At 39.5% G+C, this 18,675-nt stretch overlaps 2 non-coding genes across 2 annotated transcripts; both read left to right on the top strand.

Annotated features, from left to right (window-relative positions):
• The first annotated feature begins 5,715 nt into the window (after positions 1-5,715).
• On the top strand, positions 5,716-5,819 carry LOC112765306 (small nucleolar RNA R71). Its single transcript, XR_003183635.1, has one exon. It is a non-coding gene; the product is annotated as a small nucleolar RNA R71 (small nucleolar RNA).
• Positions 5,820-13,231: 7,412 nt separating this feature from the next.
• Positions 13,232-13,335, top strand: LOC112765313 (small nucleolar RNA R71). The gene has a single exon (XR_003183636.1). It is a non-coding gene; the product is annotated as a small nucleolar RNA R71 (small nucleolar RNA).
• The last annotated feature ends 5,340 nt before the right edge of the window (positions 13,336-18,675 follow it).

The following is an 18,675-nucleotide window of genomic DNA, read 5'->3' on the forward strand; positions in this document are numbered from 1 at the left end:
TGAATTACAATAGAGCTCCCTAACCCAATGAAAGGGGTTTAGTTAGTCATAGCTCTGAATTCAATTACAAAAGTATGAAAATTCTAAAGTGTCAAAAAGGTTTTTACTAACTTCAATTCTATCCTATTTATACACTTTCTAAATTGTGCTTCTGTTGTGTTTCTTGGGCTTTGAGGCCTTTCCTTGATTTCCTTTTGCTTTAGGCTTATGGTCCATAATCTTGATGAGGCTGTGATCCAATTCTGTAACATTCATTGAGCAAACTTAGTGATAAACAAGTAATGACACAAGACTCAACAATTTGAAGTTCCAGACTCATCAATTCTTCAGGCCCAATCCCATAAACCATGATATTCAATTGGGTTTCATGCCATAATCAGTTTAAGTTAATCTTTGTGCTCAATTGCTAACTTGAACTTCAATATAATTGGCCCAGAAACCTTTTCAAATGGTGGTGTTTAAGTTTAAGTTTAAGTTTCAGTTTAAGGTCAAACTAAAACTTAAACGTGGAATTGGAAGAAAGCAACCCAGGGGTGTTCATTGTCGAGCACGTTTAACCTCCAGTTTAAGGTTAAACTGGAGGTTAAACTTGGAAATGAAGAAAGCACACCCTGGAGGCAATTTGGGTCGACCACGTTTAACCCCCAGTTTGAGGTTAAACTGGAGGTTAAACTTGGAAATGAAGAAAACACCCTGGAGGAGAAAAGCCATCGAACACGTTTAACCTCCAGTTTGAGGTCAAACTGGAGGTTAAACGTGGAATGAAGAAATCACACCCTGGAGGCAGAAAATGGTCGAACACGTTTAACCTCCAGTTTGAGGTCAAACTGGAGGTTAAACGTGGAAACACTTCCCTTTCTTGAGTCGTCACTTTGTTCTCTTGTCAACCTTGCCAATTTGATGCCAAATATGGACTATTATACCTCGTTGGAAAGCTATGGATGTCTACTTTCCAATGCAACTAGAAGCGCATCATTTGGAGTTCTACAACTCGAGTTATACTCCATGGAAGATGAAGAGGTCAGCTGGCCTGATTGCATGTTGGTACTATGCTCTTCTATGCACATTACGGGGATGTTTTCTCCCTCAATTTTTAGTATCCACCATGCATGCCATATATGCTTGGAAAGCTCTAGATGTCTTCTTTCCAATGCATTTTGAATCACCTCATTTGGAGTTTTGTAGCTCAAGTTATTTATGTTTGAAGAAGGCATGGTCAAGCTGTTCCATATAACACGTTTAAGCACCAGTTTAAGGTTAAACTGGAGCTTAAACGTGGAAATGCTCCTGGTGCCTTTCTTACTTCTGGCGTTTAACCTCTAGTTTGAGGTCAAACTGGAGGTTAAACGTGGAAATGCTTCTTGGTGAGGAGAAAGTGTCGAACACGTTTAACCTCTAGTTTAAGGTTAAACTAGAGGTTAAACGTGGAATGCTCTCTTGGTTCAAATTATCATTCTGGCGTTTAACCTCCAGTTTGAGGTCAAACTGGAGGTTAAACGTGGAATGCTTCTTAGTGCCCTTTCTCATTCTGGCGTTTAACTTCCAGTTTAAGGTCAAACTGGAGGTTAAACGCCAGTTACAGCATTTCCTCTCTTCTCATGATTTTGGCGTTTAAGCTCCAGTTTAGGCTTAAACTGGAGCTTAAACGTCCCATTTGAATTTCAAGCTTCCTTCATTGATTTTGTTTCTTCCTTGCCTAGCCTCTCTTCCCTAAAATCATCCAAACAATTGCATCAAAGTCTTGCAAAATTTCATGAGAATTCATCCATTTATAGCATTCAAGTAATATCACTAAAAACTCATGGAATTTGCATCAAAATCATAATGTTTTGGATGGTTCATTGCTTTGTTGTTCATTTAACCATTCTTGGTTACTTTAAGCTCAAGAAAATGCATAAAACAACTAAAACTAACAGAAAATGCTAGTGAAACTAGCCTAAGATGCCTTGGCATCACAACACCAAACTTAATACTTGCTTGTCCCTAAGCAAGTCCTGAGTTATTTGAGAAGAAAGTATGAAACAAAAGGCAATTACATTGGCTATATTAGCAAGCATTTGAAGCTCATCAGAAGGGTTTTATGCAGAAAGTTGCAGCATCACTTTTTCATACTTATCAAGTAGGATTATCACTTTTTCATTGCATCCATCAAACACTGTTATGGCCTCTTGTTATTCTTATGTCCTTGGCACTTTTTCATTTCTTTGTTTTTCTTTTTCTTAGAGATCTTTGCTCCTTGTTTGCTCAGTGTCATGTGTAGCACAAGCCTTTGGCAATTTTCTTTTTCTTATCAGTGCATTACACATATCTACTACAGGCATTTTAGTTCACATTTCTTCTTGAGACATTGGTGCCCAGCACCTCTTTGTGTAACTAACTGTTTTGTAGCTAGGTTGCTCTTGATAATGGACTTTTGGTTGATAATCCCGGGTTAGTTAACCCAAGTTACCAAGTGTTGAAACACTCCACAGAACCTATTCATCCAAGCAGATCCTAGTACATAAACACCACAGGCATATGTCTCAGAAGTTCAAACCATTGGTGCCTAGCTTATTTTCTCAATTTTTTTGCTTTTTGGTTGCCCTTTTTCAGTGGCTTTTTCTTCTTCTTTTTCTTTCTTTTTCATGGCCAAAGACATTTATTCATCAAGATCCATAGACACTATTCAACTTCTACACAAAAATGATAATTCTACACTCAATTTCTAGTGAGCTGACTAACAATCAAGCATGCATACCACCACTTAATTCTACTTGATTTGTCACTAATTGAGCCAAGTTACCTTTGTTCACACTTTTCTTTTATTTTTGGAAACAGAACAAGCATGGCAAGCATTTGTTTAAGTAGGTGAAGTTATATCCAAACAATCTAGGCAATTCACTTTATTTAAAGCAGTAAATCAACAAACATACTAAAAACTTCACATTCCAGAAAGATTCAACAATTACAGTTTAAACCAGAACAAGCATGCTTTTGTTTGCCTTTTAAAGGATAGTCAAGGAACAACACCACCTTGTGAAATTTCTTGTTTTCTCCTTGTTGCCAGGAAACAATTTGATTTCTCCTTCTTCTCCCAGTTGTTGCTTCATGTTCTTTCTAAGATCCTTGTTTCCTTTCCTGCAATTAGTGATGAAGTTGCTTGCTTCTCAAGCACTTGAGTGGTTAGCTCAATGATGTATGGGCAAGTGTCTGAGTCTTAAGTTGGTGTGTGAACACCAAACTTAGTCTCCTACTTACTCCCATGTTCTTTGAATTCTTGAATTCTCCTTGGAGTGAAGTGGCTGCTAAGGATTTTGAGCATTTCTGTGATTGCTTAGAATGGTTATTCCTTTCATATAATTCAAAGGTTGTTGTGTTCAGTTGATCTTTATGGTGGAACACCAAACTTAGAGTTACACATTCCCCTTTGAATTATTGATCCACGAATTCATTGTTTGGTGTGAAACACCAAACTTAATTCTTTGCAATGCACAGAAACTACTTCACCTTTTTATTGAAACAAATAAAAGAAACAGCAAAAGAGTATTACCTCAGGTTGGGTTGCCTCCCAACAAGCGCTTCTTTAACGTCACTAGCTTGACGGTTGTCCTTTGTTAGGGTGGATTGTAGTGTTTGATGTCCTCTCCTCTCACCATGAAAACGTCCCCATTTGATTCCTTCATGATTTCCAAATGTTCCATAGAAAGAACTTTCCTGATTGTGAACACTTGAGGGAGCTGGGAAGGAATGGGTTTGAGGCCAGGTGGGATTGGCAGATAATGACTTGATATCACTTTATCTCCCGGAGAGAAACCTTCAGTGGGAATTTTCTTGTTTCTCCACCCTCTTGGCAATTTCTTTACAATTCTTCCCTCTCTCTTGAGGATTTCTTCATTGACCCTTATGCCAGGAGGATCCTTCTGATCTGTTTCTATTGATTCTTGTGGCTTTAACTCTTGCAATTCTTGTTTGCCTTCCAAGGATTGTTTTAGAGTTTCAGCTGCTGAATTACTTTCCTCCAAACTCAGATGGCTACTATCATCCTTAGGCTTTTCAGGTTCTGGTTCAGGCTCAGATGCAGGTTTAAAAACATGGAAAATGAGCTGTTCATCATGTACTCTCAAAATTAGCTCTCCTTGTTCTATATCTATGAGCGCTCTAGCAGTGGCTAGAAATGGCCTTCCCAGAATGATAGGGTGTAGGTAGCTTTCCTCCATGTCCAAAATGACAAAGTCTGTGGGGAAAAAATAATTTCCCACTTTCACCAACACATTTTCAACTACCCCTTCAGCTTGCTTTTGAGTTTTGTCAGCCAGTTGTATGATTACATCAGTGGATCTCACCTCATTCAGTTTTAGCCTCTTCATAAGAGTCAGAGGCATCACATTTATGCTAGCTCCTAGATCACAGAATCCTCTGTCAATTTTTGTTTCCCCTATGATGCAGGGGATATGAAAACTTCCTGGGTCTGTTTTCTTAGAGACCATATCCTTCTTGATGAGTGCACTGCATTCTTTGTTCATGATTACAGTTTGTCCTCCCTTCAAAACTCTTTTCTTGCTCAGCAATTCTTTCAAATACTTGATATGTGTAGGCATCTGCTGGAGGATATCAAGAAAGGGAATATTGATATGGAGAGACTTAAATGTCTCTAGGAACCTTGAATATGTTTTCCCTTTTTCACCTCCTCCTAACCTCTGAGGAAATGGTGCTTTTGGTTGGTATGTTTCCAGCATGCCTTCCTTTTGCATTTCCTTGGCTTGCTCAGCTTCACTTTCTTGCTTAGCTTCTTCCACACTTTCTTTCAAGATTTCTGGCTCACTTTCTGAGGGTCTGATTCCTTCTTCTTCTGTGACTTCCTTCAATGTGGTGATGGCCTTGCATTCTTCCCATCTCACTCCCTTTAGTTCCCCTTTAGGATTCTTTTCCGTGTCACTAGGGAACACTGCAGTTGATTTGGGGGCCTGTTGAGATAGTTCTCCTACTCGAGCCTCCATCCACTTGAGTTTTTCGCCATGGTTCCTTAAGGTCGATCTCACATCGTCCCTAAAGCTTTTCAACTCACTTATGTCCTGACCCATGCTTACTAACCTTCCTTCTATCCTGTTTAATTGATCTTGAAATTGTTGGTTCGGATCGGATTGAGCAGGTTGATTATTTTGGCCATGATATGGTGGTTGGGAGTAAGTGTTTTGTGTGGCTTGGTATGATCTTTGGTTGGAATTTTGGTATGTGGAATTGTTATGTTGGTTGTGGTTGTAAGATTTGTGGTTTTGTGGTTGGCTTTGCTGGTTTCCCCACCCAAAGTTTGGGTGGTTTTTCCATCCTGGGTTGTAAGTGTTGGAATGTGGATCATATGGTTGCCTTTGTTGGTTTCCCACATAGTTGGCCTCTTCCCAATCATCTCCTTCAGTGTTTGTTTCCTCTTGATCTTGTGTGTGTATTGCAGCCACTTGCTTTGTGTCTAATTTCCTGGTGAGCTCTGCTAGTTGCTTGGCAAACACCTTGTTTTGGGCTAGAATTGCATCAACATGGTTCAGCTCCATGACTCCCTTAGTGTTGTGCCTCTCTGAAGCATAGTAGTATTCATTCTCAGCCTCTGTCTCAATCACTTCAATGGCTTCTTCCACAGTCTTTTTCCTGTTCAATGATCCTCCTGATGAATGGTCTACAGCCTTTCTTGATTCATAGGAAAGCCCATCATAGAAAATATGCAATTGCACCCAATCAGGGAACATGTCAGGTGGGCATTTCCTTGTCAATTCTTTGAACCTCTCCCATGCTTCGTAGAGCGTCTCACCATCTTTTTGTCTAAAAGTTTGAACCTCAGATCGAAGCCTATTGACCCTTTGTGGTGGGTAGAAACGTGCCAGGAACTTGCTTTCCACTTCATCCCAGGTTGTTAGGCTATCCCTTGGGAATGATTCTAGCCACTTAGCTGCTTTGTCCCTCAGTGAAAATGGGAACAAGAGCAGTTTATAGGCATCTTCCTGGACTCCATTGGACTTCACAGTGTCGCAAATTCTCAAGAATTTAGTGAGATGTTGGTTTGGGTCTTCATTGGCACTCCCACCAAACGAACAATGGTCTTCCACCAATGATATTAGCTGTGGTTTGAGTTCAAAATTGTTGGCCTGAATGGGTGGTTTCTGAATGCTACTACCACAATTCCCAGAGGTTGGGTTTATGTATGAACCAAGAACCCTCCTCTCAGGAATGGCATTGTTTCCATCATCCCTCTCATGGTTGTGAAATTCTCTATCCATGTTGAGATCTAGAGCTTCCTCAAAGTTGTCCTCAGATTCTCCTTCAGATTCTTCTTCTCCCAGTACCCTCTTCCTTCTTGCTTCCCTTCTAAGTCTATGAAGGGTCCTCTCTGGTTCGGTATATGGAGGAGTTGATGCCTCTCCTCTCCTACCTGTCATACAAGAACACACCACAAGTAACAAACAAGTGGAATACTCTTGGTTAATGGAAGAGTATTGGTTAGAGCAGTGAGGAATTAATTCAAATAGTTAGTGGGTTAGTGAGTTAGTTGCTTGAATTTAAAGGCATAAAGAAAGAAAGCAAATAACAGAGTGTGCAGAAATTAAATTCAACAAGTAACTTGAACTAAATTAACAAAACAAGAAAAATGCTCAATCTAGTTAACTTCCAATTTAAGAATTGTCAATCGAAAACCAATCCCCGGCAACGGCGCCATAAACTTGATGCGCTATAACTGAGTATAGCTACGATTAAGGGAATTGCACAAACGGCAAAATTCCTTCCGGCAAGTGCACCAGTTATCGTCAAGTAAAAACTCACAATAGAGTGAGGTCGAATCCCACAAGGATTGGTTGAATGAGCAATTCGAATTAGAAGTTTGATTAGTTGAGCGGAATCAAGAATTGGGTGTGAATTGCATAAAGTCAATTGGCGGGAAATGTAAATTTGCAAGGAATTGAAATGACTGAATCTTAAATTGCGAGAATTAAAGTGCAAGAGGTTAAATTGCTGAAATTAAAAGGGAATTGGGGTGATTGCATAAATTGGAATTGCAGAATGTAAATGGAAAAGGATAGATCAGAGAGAAGAGTTCATTGGGTGTTAGGAGATATTGAGATCTCCGAATCAAAACATTTTTTTATCTCTTCCTCAACCAATGCATTCATTGAATTTTGCTTGGCAATCTTATATGATTGGATCCCAATCCCTTGGCTCACCAATTCTCTCTAAAAACAAACAAATTCCCAATCCCTTGGTTTAAATGTTCATAAGAAGAGATGAAGCTCGATCACTGATTATACCACACAATTTCATGGACCACAATTTGGTAGGATTACATGTCACAATATCCATCCAAACCCCAATCCAATTCACTGTGAGAAAGCTTCTCTAGCATGAATCCATCATTCCTTTCCCAAGGTTCCGAAGGATTCCAATTATGGGTAGTTTCTTTCCCAAGACAACTACCCAATGGAATTAGATCGAGAAGCTTTCTAACAAAATTCAAGAGAAAAGATTGAAGAAGAAGATAAAACTATTATTGATTCATTGAATTACAATAGAGCTCCCTAACCCAATGAAAGGGGTTTAGTTAGTCATAGCTCTGAATTCAATTACAAAAGTATGAAAATTCTAAAGTGTCAAAAAGGTTTTTACTAACTTCAATTCTATCCTATTTATACACTTTCTAAATTGAGCTTCTGTTGTGTTTCTTGGGCTTTGAGGCCTTTCCTTGATTTCCTTTTGCTTTAGGCTTATGGTCCATAATCTTGATGAGGCTGTGATCCAATTCTGTAACATTCATTGAGCAAACTTAGTGATAAACAAGTAATGACACAAGACTCAACAATTTGAAGTTCCAGACTCATCAATTCTTCAGGCCCAATCCCATAAACCATGATATTCAATTGGGTTTCATGCCATAATCAGTTTAAGTTAATCTTTGTGCTCAATTGCTAACTTGAACTTCAATATAATTGGCCCAGAAACCTTTTCAAATGGTGGTGTTTAAGTTTAAGTTTAAGTTTCAGTTTAAGGTCAAACTAAAACTTAAACGTGGAATTGGAAGAAAGCAACCCAGGGGTGTTCATTGTCGAGCACGTTTAACCTCCAGTTTAAGGTTAAACTGGAGGTTAAACTTGGAAATGAAGAAAGCACACCCTGGAGGCAATTTGGGTCGACCACGTTTAACCTCCAGTTTGAGGTTAAACTGGAGGTTAAAATTGGAAATGAAGAAAACACCCTGGAGGAGAAAAGCCATCGAACACGTTTAACCTCCAGTTTGAGGTCAAACTGGAGGTTAAACGTGGAATGAAGAAATCACACCCTGGTGGCAGAAAATGGTCGAACACGTTTAACCTCCAGTTTGAGGTCAAACTGGAGGTTAAACGTGGAAACACTTCCCTTTCTTGAGTCGTCACTTTGTTCTCTTGTCAACCTTGCCAATTTGATGCCAAATATGGACTATTATACCTCGTTGGAAAGCTATGGATGTCTACTTTTCAATGAAACTATAAGCGCATCATTGGGAGTTCTACAACTCGAGTTATACTCCATGGAAGATGAAGAGGTCAGCTGGCCTGATTGCATGTTGGTACTATGCTCTTCTATGCACATTACGGGGATGGTTTCTCCCTCAATTTTTAGTATCCACCATGCATGCCATATATGCTTGGAAAGCTCTAGATGTCTTCTTTCCAATGCATTTTGAATCACCTCATTTGGAGTTTTGTAGCTCAAGTTATTTATGTTTGAAGAAGGCATGGTCAAGCTGTTCCATATAACACGTTTAAGCTCCAGTTTAAGGTTAAACTGGAGCTTAAACGTGGAAATGCTCCTGGTGCCTTTCTTACTTCTGGCGTTTAACCTCCAGTTTGAGGTCAAACTGGAGGTTAAACGTGGAAATGCTTCTTGGTGAGGAGAAAGTGTCGAACACGTTTAACCTCTAGTTTAAGGTTAAACTAGAGGTTAAACGTGGAATGCTCTCTTGGTTCAAATCATCATTCTGGCGTTTAACCTCCAGTTTGAGGTCAAACTGGAGGTTAAACGTGGAATGCTTCTTAGTGCCCTTTCTCATTCTGGCGTTTAACTTCCAGTTTAAGGTCAAACTGGAGGTTAAACGCCAGTTACAGCATTTCCTCTCTTCTCATGATTTTGGCGTTTAAGCTCCAGTTTAGGCTTAAACTGGAGCTTAAACGTCCCATTTGAATTTCAAGCTTCCTTCATTGATTTTGTTTCTTCCTTGCCTAGCCTCTCTTCCCTGAAATCATCCAAACAATTGCATCAAAGTCTTGCAAAATTTCATGAGAATTCATCCATTTATAGCATTCAAGTAATATCACTAAAAACTCATGGAATTTGCATCAAAATCATAATGTTTTGGATGGTTCATTGCTTTGTTGTTCATTTAACCATTCTTGGTTACTTTAAGCTCAAGAAAATGCATAAAACAACTAAAACTAACAGAAAATGCTAGTGAAACTAGCCTAAGATGCCTTGGCATCACAACACCAAACTTAATACTTGCTTGTCCCTAAGCAAGTCCTGAGTTATTTGAGAAGAAAGTATGAAACAAAAGGCAATTACATTGGCTATATTAGCAAGCATTTGAAGCTCATCAGAAGGGTTTTATGCAGAAAGTTGCAGCATCACTTTTTCATACTTATCAAGTAGGATTATCACTTTTTCATTGCATCCATCAAACACTGTTATGGCCTCTTGTTATTCTTATGTCCTTGGCACTTTTTCATTTCTTTGTTTTTCTTTTTCTTAGAGCTCTTTGCTCCTTGTTTGCTCAGTGTCATGTGTAGCACAAGCCTTTGGCAATTTTCTTTTTCTTATCAGTGCATTACACATATCTACTACAGGCATTTTAGTTCACATTTCTTCTTGAGACATTGGTGCCCAGCACCTCTTTGTGTAACTAACTGTTTTGTAGCTAGGTTGCTCTTGATAATGGACTTTTGGTTGATAATCCCGGGTTAGTTAACCCAAGTTACCAAGTGTTGAAACACTCCACAGAACCTATTCATCCAAGCAGATCCTAGTACATAAACACCACAGGCATATGTCTCAGAAGTTCAAACCATTGGTGCCTAGCTTATTTTCTCAATTTTTTTGCTTTTTGGTTGCCCTTTTTCAGTGGCTTTTTCTTCTTCTTTTTCTTTCTTTTTCATGGCCAAAGACATTTATTCATCAAGATCCATAGACACTATTCAACTTCTACACAAAAATGATAATTCTACACTCAATTTCTAGTGAGCTGACTAACAATCAAGCATGCATACCACCACTTAATTCTACTTGATTTGTCACTAATTGAGCCAAGTTACCTTTGTTCACACTTTTCTTTTATTTTTGGAAACAGAACAAGCATGGCAAGCATTTGTTTAAGTAGGTGAAGTTATATCCAAACAATCTAGGCAATTCACTTTATTTAAAGCAGTAAATCAACAAACATACTAAAAACTTCACATTCCAGAAAGATTCAACAATTACAGTTTAAACCAGAACAAGCATGCTTTTGTTTGCCTTTTAAAGGATAGTCAAGGAACAACACCACCTTGTGAAATTTCTTGTTTTCTCCTTGTTGCCAGGAAACAATTTGATTTCTCCTTCTTCTCCCAGTTGTTGCTTCATGTTCTTTCTAAGATCCTTGTTTCCTTTCCTGCAATTAGTGATGAAGTTTCTTGCTTCTCAAGCACTTGAGTGGTTAGCTCAATGATGTATGGGCAAGTGTCTGAGTCTTAAGTTGGTGTGTGAACACCAAACTTAGTCTCCTACTTACTCCCATGTTCTTTGAATTCTTGAATTCTCCTTGGAGTGAAGTGGCTGCTAAAGATTTTGAGCATTTCTGTGATTGCTTAGAATGGTTATTCCTTTCATATAATTCAAAGGTTGTTGTGTTCAGTTGATCTTTATGGTGGAACACCAAACTTAGAGTTACACATTCCCCTTTGAATTATTGATCCACGAATTCATTGTTTGGTGTGAAACACCAAACTTAATTCTTTGTAATGCACAGAAACTACTTCACCTTTTTATTGAAACAAATAAAAGAAACAGCAAAAGAGTATTACCTCAGGTTGGGTTGCCTCCCAACAAGCGCTTCTTTAACGTCACTAGCTTGACGGTTGTCCTTTGTTAGGGTGGATTGTAGTGCTTGATGTCCTCTCCTCTCACCATGAAAACGTCCCCATTTGATTCCTTCATGATTTCCAAATGTTCCATAGAAAGAACTTTCCTGATTGTGAACACTTGAGGGAGCTGGGAAGGAATGGGTTTGAGGCCAGGTGGGATTGGCAGATAATGACTTGATATCACTTTATCTCCCGGAGAGAAACCTTCAGTGGGAATTTTCTTGTTTCTCCACCCTCTTGGCAATTTCTTTACAATTCTTCCCTCTCTCTTGAGGATTTCTTCATTGACCCTTATGCCAGGAGGATCCTTCTGATCTGTTTCTATTGATTCTTGTGGCTTTAACTCTTGCAATTCTTGTTTGCCTTCCAAGGATTGTTTTAGAGTTTTAGCTGCTGAATTACTTTCCTCCAAACTCAGATGGCTACTATCATCCTTAGGCTTTTCAGGTTCTGGTTCAGGCTCAGATGCAGGTTTAAAAACATGGAAAATGAGATGTTCATCATGTACTCTCAAAATTAGCTCTCCTTGTTCTATATCTATGAGCGCTCTAGCAGTGGCTAGAAATGGCCTTCCCAGAATGATAGGGTGTAGGTAGCTTTCCTCCATGTCCAAAATGACAAAGTCTGTGGGGAAAAAATAATTTCCCACTTTCACCAACACATTTTCAACTACCCCTTCAGCTTGCTTTTGAGTTTTGTCAGCCAGTTGTATGATTACATCAGTGGATCTCACCTCATTCAGTTTTAGCCTCTTCATAAGAGTCAGAGGCATCACATTTATGCTAGCTCCTAGATCACAGAATCCTCTGTCAATTTTTGTTTCCCCTATGATGCAGGGGATATGAAAACTTCCTGGGTCTGTTTTCTTAGAGACCATATCCTTCTTGATGAGTGCACTGCATTCTTTGTTCATGATTACAGTTTGTCCTCCCTTCAAAACTCTTTTCTTGCTCAGCAATTCTTTCAAATACTTGATATGTGTAGGCATCTGCTGGAGGATATCAAGAAAGGGAATATTGATATGGAGAGACTTAAATGTCTCTAGGAACCTTGAATATGTTTTCCCTTTTTCACCTCCTCCTAACCTCTGAGGAAATGGTGCTTTTGGTTGGTATGTTTCCAGCATGCCTTCCTTTTGCATTTCCTTGGCTTGCTCAGCTTCACTTTCTTGCTTAGCTTCTTCCACACTTTCTTTCAAGATTTCTGGCTCATTTTCTGAGGGTCTGATTCCTTCTTCTTCTGTGACTTCCTTCAATGTGGTGATGGCCTTGCATTCTACCCATCTCACTCCCTTTTGTTCCCCTTTAGGATTCTTTTCTGTGTCACTAGGGAACACTGCAGTTGATTTGGGGGCCTGTTGAGATAGTTCTCCTACTCGAGCCTCCATCCACTTGAGTTTTTCGCCATGGTTCCTTAAGGTCGATCTCACATCGTCCCTAAAGCTTTTCAACTCACTTATGTCCTGACCCATGCTTACTAACCTTCCTTCTATCCTGTTTAATTGATCTTGAAATTGTTGGTTCAGATCGGATTGAGCAGGTTGATTATTTTGGCCATGATATGGTGGTTGGGAGTAAGTGTTTTGTGTGGCTTGGTATGATCTTTGGTTGGAATTTTGGTATGTGGAATTGTTATGTTGGTTGTGGTTGTAAGATTTGTGGTTTTGTGGTTGGCTTTGCTGGTTTCCCCACCCAAAGTTTGGGTGGTTTTTCCATCCTGGGTTGTAAGTGTTGGAATATGGATCATATGGTTGCCTTTGTTGGTTTCCCACATAGTTGGCCTCTTCCCAATCATCTCCTTCAGTGTTTGTTTCCTCTTGATCTTGTGTGTGTATTGCAGCCACTTTCTTTGTGTCTAATTTCCTGGTGAGCTCTGCTAGTTGCTTGGCAAACACCTTGTTTTGGGCTAGAATTGCATCAACATGGTTCAGCTCCATGACTCCCTTAGTGTTGTGCCTCTCTGAAGCATAGTAGTATTCATTCTCAGCCACTGTCTCAATCACTTCAATGGCTTCTTCCACAGTCTTTTTCCTGTTCAATGATCCTCCTGATGAATGGTCTACAGCCTTTCTTGATTCATAGGAAAGCCCATCATAGAAAATATGCAATTGCACCCAATCAGGGAACATGTCAGGTGGGCATTTCCTTGTCAATTCTTTGAACCTCTCCCATGCTTCGTAGAGCGTCTCACCATCTTTTTGTCTAAAAGTTTGAACCTCAGATCGAAGCCTATTGACCCTTTGTGGTGGGTAGAAACGTGCCAGGAACTTGCTTTCCACTTCATCCCAGGTTGTTAGGCTATCCCTTGGGAATGATTCTAGCCACTTAGCTGCTTTGTCCCTCAGTGAAAATGGGAACAAGAGCAGTTTATAGGCATCTTCCTGGACTCCATTGGACTTCACAGTGTCACAAATTCTCAGGAATTTAGTGAGATGTTGGTTTGGGTCTTCATTGGCACTCCCACCAAACGAACAATGGTCTTCCACCAATGATATTAGCTGTGGTTTGAGTTCAAAATTGTTGGCCTGAATGGGTGGTTTCTGAATGCTACTACCACAATTCCCAGAGGTTGGGTTTATGTATGAACCAAGAACCCTCCTCTCAGGAATGGCATTGTTTCCATCATCCCTCTCATGGTTGTGAAATTCTCTATCCATGTTGAGATCTAGAGCTTCCTCAAAGTTGTCCTCAGATTCTCCTTCAGATTCTTCTTCTCCCAGTACCCTCTTCCTTCTTGCTTCCCTTCTAAGTCTATGAAGGGTCCTCTCTGGTTCGGTATATGGAGGAGTTGATGCCTCTCCTCTCCTACCTGTCATACAAGAACACACCACAAGTAACAAACAAGTGGAATACTCTTGGTTAATAGAAGAGTATTGGTTAGAGCAGTGAGGAATTAATTCAAATAGTTAGTGGGTTAGTGAGTTAGTTGCTTGAATTTAAAGGCATAAAGAAAGAAAGCAAATAACAGAGTGTGCAGAAATTAAATTCAACAAGTAACTTGAACTAAATTAACAAAACAAGAAAAATGCTCAATCTAGTTAACTTCCAATTTAAGAATTGTCAATCGAAAACCAATCCCCGGCAACGGCGCCATAAACTTGATGCGCTATAACTGGGTATAGCTACGATTAAGGGAATTGCACAAACGGCAAAATTCCTTCCGGCAAGTGCACCGGTTATCGTCAAGTAAAAACTCACAATAGAGTGAGGTCGAATCCCACAAGGATTGGTTGAATGAGCAATTCGAATTAGAAGTTTGATTAGTTGAGCGGAATCAAGAATTGGGTGTGAATTGCGTAAAGTCAATTGGCGGGAAATGTAAATTTGCAAGGAATTGAGATGACTGAATCTTAAATTGCGAGAAGTTAAATTGCTGAAATTAAAAGGGAATTGGGGTGATTGCATAAATTGAAATTGCAGAATGTAAATGGAAAAGGATAGATCAGAGAGAAGAGTTCATTGGGTGTTAGGAGATATTGAGATCTCCGAATCAAAACATTTTTTTATCTCTTCCTCAACCAATGCATTCATTGAATTTTGCTTGGCAATCTTATATGATTGGATCCCAATCCCTTGGCTCACCAATTCTCTCTAAAAACAAACAAATTCCCAATCCCTTGGTTTAAATGTTCATAAGAAGAGATGAAGCTCGATCACTGATTATACCACACAATTTCATGGACCACAATTTGGTAGGATTACATGTCACAATATCCATCCAAACCCCAATCCAATTCACTGTGAGAAAGCTTCTCTAGCATGAATCCATCATTCCTTTCCCAAGGTTCCGAAGGATTCCAATTATGGGTAGTTTCTTTCCCAAGACAACTACCCAATGGAATTAGATCGAGAAGCTTTCTAACAAAATTCAAGAGAAAAGATTGAAGAAGAAGATAAAACTATTATTGATTCATTGAATTACAATAGAGCTCCCTAACCCAATGAAAGGGGTTTAGTTAGTCATAGCTCTGAATTCAATTACAAAAGTATGAAAATTCTAAAGTGTCAAAAAGGTTTTTACTAACTTCAATTCTATCCTATTTATACACTTTCTAAATTGAGCTTCTGTTGTGTTTCTTGGGCTTTGAGGCCTTTCCTTGATTTCCTTTTGCTTTAGGCTTAGGGTCCATAATCTTGATGAGGCTGTGATCCAATTCTGTAACATTCATTGAGCAAACTTAGTGATAAACAAGTAATGACACAAGACTCAACAATTTGAAGTTCCAGACTCATCAATTCCTCAGGCCCAATCCCATAAACCATGATATTCAATTGGGTTTCATGCCATAATCAATTTAAGTTAATCTTTGTGCTCAATTGCTAACTTGAACTTCAATATAATTGGCCCAGAAACCTTTTCAAATGGTGGTGTTTAAGTTTAAGTTTAAGTTTCAGTTTAAGGTCAAACTAAAACTTAAACGTGGAATTGGAAGAAAGCAACCCAGGGGTGTTCATTGTCGAGCACGTTTAACCTCCAGTTTAAGGTTAAACTGGAGGTTAAACTTGGAAATGAAGAAAGCACACCCTGGAGGCAATTTGGGTCGACCACGTTTAACCTCCAGTTTGAGGTTAAACTGGAGGTTAAACTTGGAAATGAAGAAAACACCCTGGAGGAGAAAAGCCATCGAACACGTTTAACCTCCAGTTTGAGGTCAAACTGGAGGTTAAACGTGGAATGAAGAAATCACACCCTGGAGGCAGAAAATGGTCGAACACGTTTAACCTCCAGTTTGAGGTCAAACTGGAGGTTAAACGTGGAAACACTTCCCTTTCTTGAGTCGTCACTTTGTTCTCTTGTCAACCTTGCCAATTTGATGCCAAATATGGACTATTATACCTCGTTGGAAAGCTATGGATGTCTACTTTCCAATGAAACTGGAAGCGCATCATTTGGAGTTCTACAACTCGAGTTATACTCCATGGAAGGTGAAGAGGTCAGCTGTCCTGATTGCATGTTGGTACTATGCTCTTCTATGCACATTACGGGGCTGTTTTCTCCCTCAATTTTTCGTATCCACCATGCATGCCATATATGCTTGGAAAGCTCTAGATGTCTTCTTTCCAATGCATTTTGGATCACCTCATTTGGAGTTTTGTAGCTCAAGTTATTTATGTTTGAAGAAGGCATGGTCAAGCTGTTCCATATAACACGTTTAAGCTCCAGTTTAAGGTTAAACTGGAGCTTAAACGTGGAAATGCTCCTGGTGCCTTTCTTACTTCTGGCGTTTAACCTCCAGTTTGAGGTCAAACTGGAGGTTAAACGTGGAAATGCTTCTTGGTGAGGAGAAAGTGTCGAACACGTTTAACCTCTAGTTTAAGGTTAAACTAGAGGTTAAACGTGGAATGCTCTCTTGGTTCAAATCATCATTCTGGCGTTTAACCTCCAGTTTGAGGTCAAACTGGAGGTTAAACGTGGAATGCTTCTTAGTGCCCTTTCTCATTCTGGCGTTTAACTTCCAGTTTAAGGTCAAACTGGAGGTTAAACGCCAGTTACAGCATTTCCTCTCTTCTCATGATTTTGGCGTTTAAGCTCCAGTTTAGGCTTAAACTGGAGCTTAAACGTCCCATTTGAATTTCAAGCTTCCTTCATTGATTTTGTTTCTTCCTTGCCTAGCCTCTCTTCCCTGAAATCATCCAAACAATTGCATCAAAGTCTTGCAAAATTTCATGAGAATTCATCCATTTATAGCATTCAAGTAATATCACTAAAAACTCATGGAATTTGCATCAAAATCATAATGTTTTGGATGGTTCATTGCTTTGTTGTTCATTTAACCATTCTTGGTTACTTTAAGCTCAAGAAAATGCATAAAACAACTAAAACTAACAGAAAATGCTAGTGAAACTAGCCTAAGATGCCTTGGCATCAAAAAGGTCAGTGAAACTGGCCAAGATGCCCTGGCATCACAACACCAAACTTAAAGCTTGCTTGTCCCTAAGCAAGTATTGGAACAAGAGAATGATGAATGGAATGCCAAGAGAAATGAATCATTCTTGTGGAAGTCATGTCACTGATTTTATGGTGGTTTCATGCATAGCAACTTAGGTTCATTCCATTAATGGCTTTCAGACCTTTATCATGTCCTAAAACACTGACTCTGCTTTCATCCCATGAGACTTTTATTGATCCTTTTATTGTCATTCCAGGGCTTATTTGTGTTCTTCAAGCTAAGTGCTCTGTAAGGGGGCAACTCTTTAAGATAAGCTTTCAGCCAACACTCCCGAACCAGTTGGTTCAAGGTGCTAGGTGTTGAGACACCCCTAAGGACTTACTCCCTCAAGTCTCTCCCCCATACATATACACCACAGGCATCTGGTTCATTTATTTTCCTTCTTGAGACCTTGGTGTCCAACACCTCTTTGGGTTACTAAATGCTCTGTAGTGAGGGTTACTCTTGATAGTGGACTTTCAGCTGATAATCCCGAGTTAGTTAACCCAAGTTACCAAGTGATAAGGTACCCCTAAGAGCTTATTCATCCAAGTAAATCCCTCACACAGGAACACCACAGACACATGCCTCAAGATTAAAACCATTGGTGCCTAGCCTTATTGCTTACTCTTTTTTCTTTTATTTTTCACTTTAAGTGTTCTTTCCCTTTCTCTTATTAGGATCTTGTTATTTACTTAGTCTCGTGGGTATATTCAAAGTATAGTATTCAGGCTAGATAGTTGTCATTCCCACCTTATGGTTGAACCAACTTAGCTAACTTATGATCACACCAAAGACTCATGAATGCACTTCCATATTATGAACTCCACTCTGGTCTATTTAAAACACAATCATTCTCTTTTTCATTTGAGTTAAAAGACAAGCATACAATAAGTAATGGTATGATGCAGTAACACTTAAACCAGAAATCATAGACCTAAGCAATAAAACTTAAAATGCAGAATTGAAAAGGTTCAAACTAACATGGAAGTATGTTCTATTCCATACAAGATCTTACTTATTTCAAGCATAGAAAAAAATGGAGTAAAGAAGGAACTCCACCACCTTTTACTCTTGTGGCCGTCCATGCTCTTTTCCTTGCTTGTCCTCCTTGTGTCCTCTTGTATTTCCTCGCATCCGCGCTAATCTTGCTTGCTTCCAATCCTCAAGTGCCTTCCTCACTAATTCATGACTCTCTTCCACCCTTTGTCTCTCTTCTCGTGCTAATTCATCCTTCACTTCTTCATACCTTGTGATTCCTGGGTGCAATATAGGCAGCTGTCCTACTAGGTATCCGAGCCTGTCTTGAGTGTTTATGTGATGCCCTGTCTCGCTCATGTAAACTCCTTCTGCAAATGCCCTTTGCTCGTCCAGTAGTTCTGTGTGTTCTATTTGTCTTCGATGCATCTCATGTATGTGTGCCCCTTGATGTGCTTGGATGTTGATTAGCCTCTGGATGGACTCTTGTTGATCATTTTGCCTTTGTTCCATCCTGTTGAATGTTTCTCCCCATTATTGCCCTTGACTTAGTTGTTGTTCCATCATTTGCCTTTGACACTCACCTTGCTGAGTCATCCACCTTGAGAGTGCTTCCTCTTGCTGCCCCATCATCTGTAGTTGAAGCTCTTTCTGTGCTCCTTG

Source organism: Arachis hypogaea, chromosome 2 (genome assembly GCF_003086295.3).
Source record: "Arachis hypogaea cultivar Tifrunner chromosome 2, arahy.Tifrunner.gnm2.J5K5, whole genome shotgun sequence".
In the NCBI taxonomy this organism is placed as follows: Eukaryota; Viridiplantae; Streptophyta; class Magnoliopsida; order Fabales; family Fabaceae; genus Arachis; species Arachis hypogaea.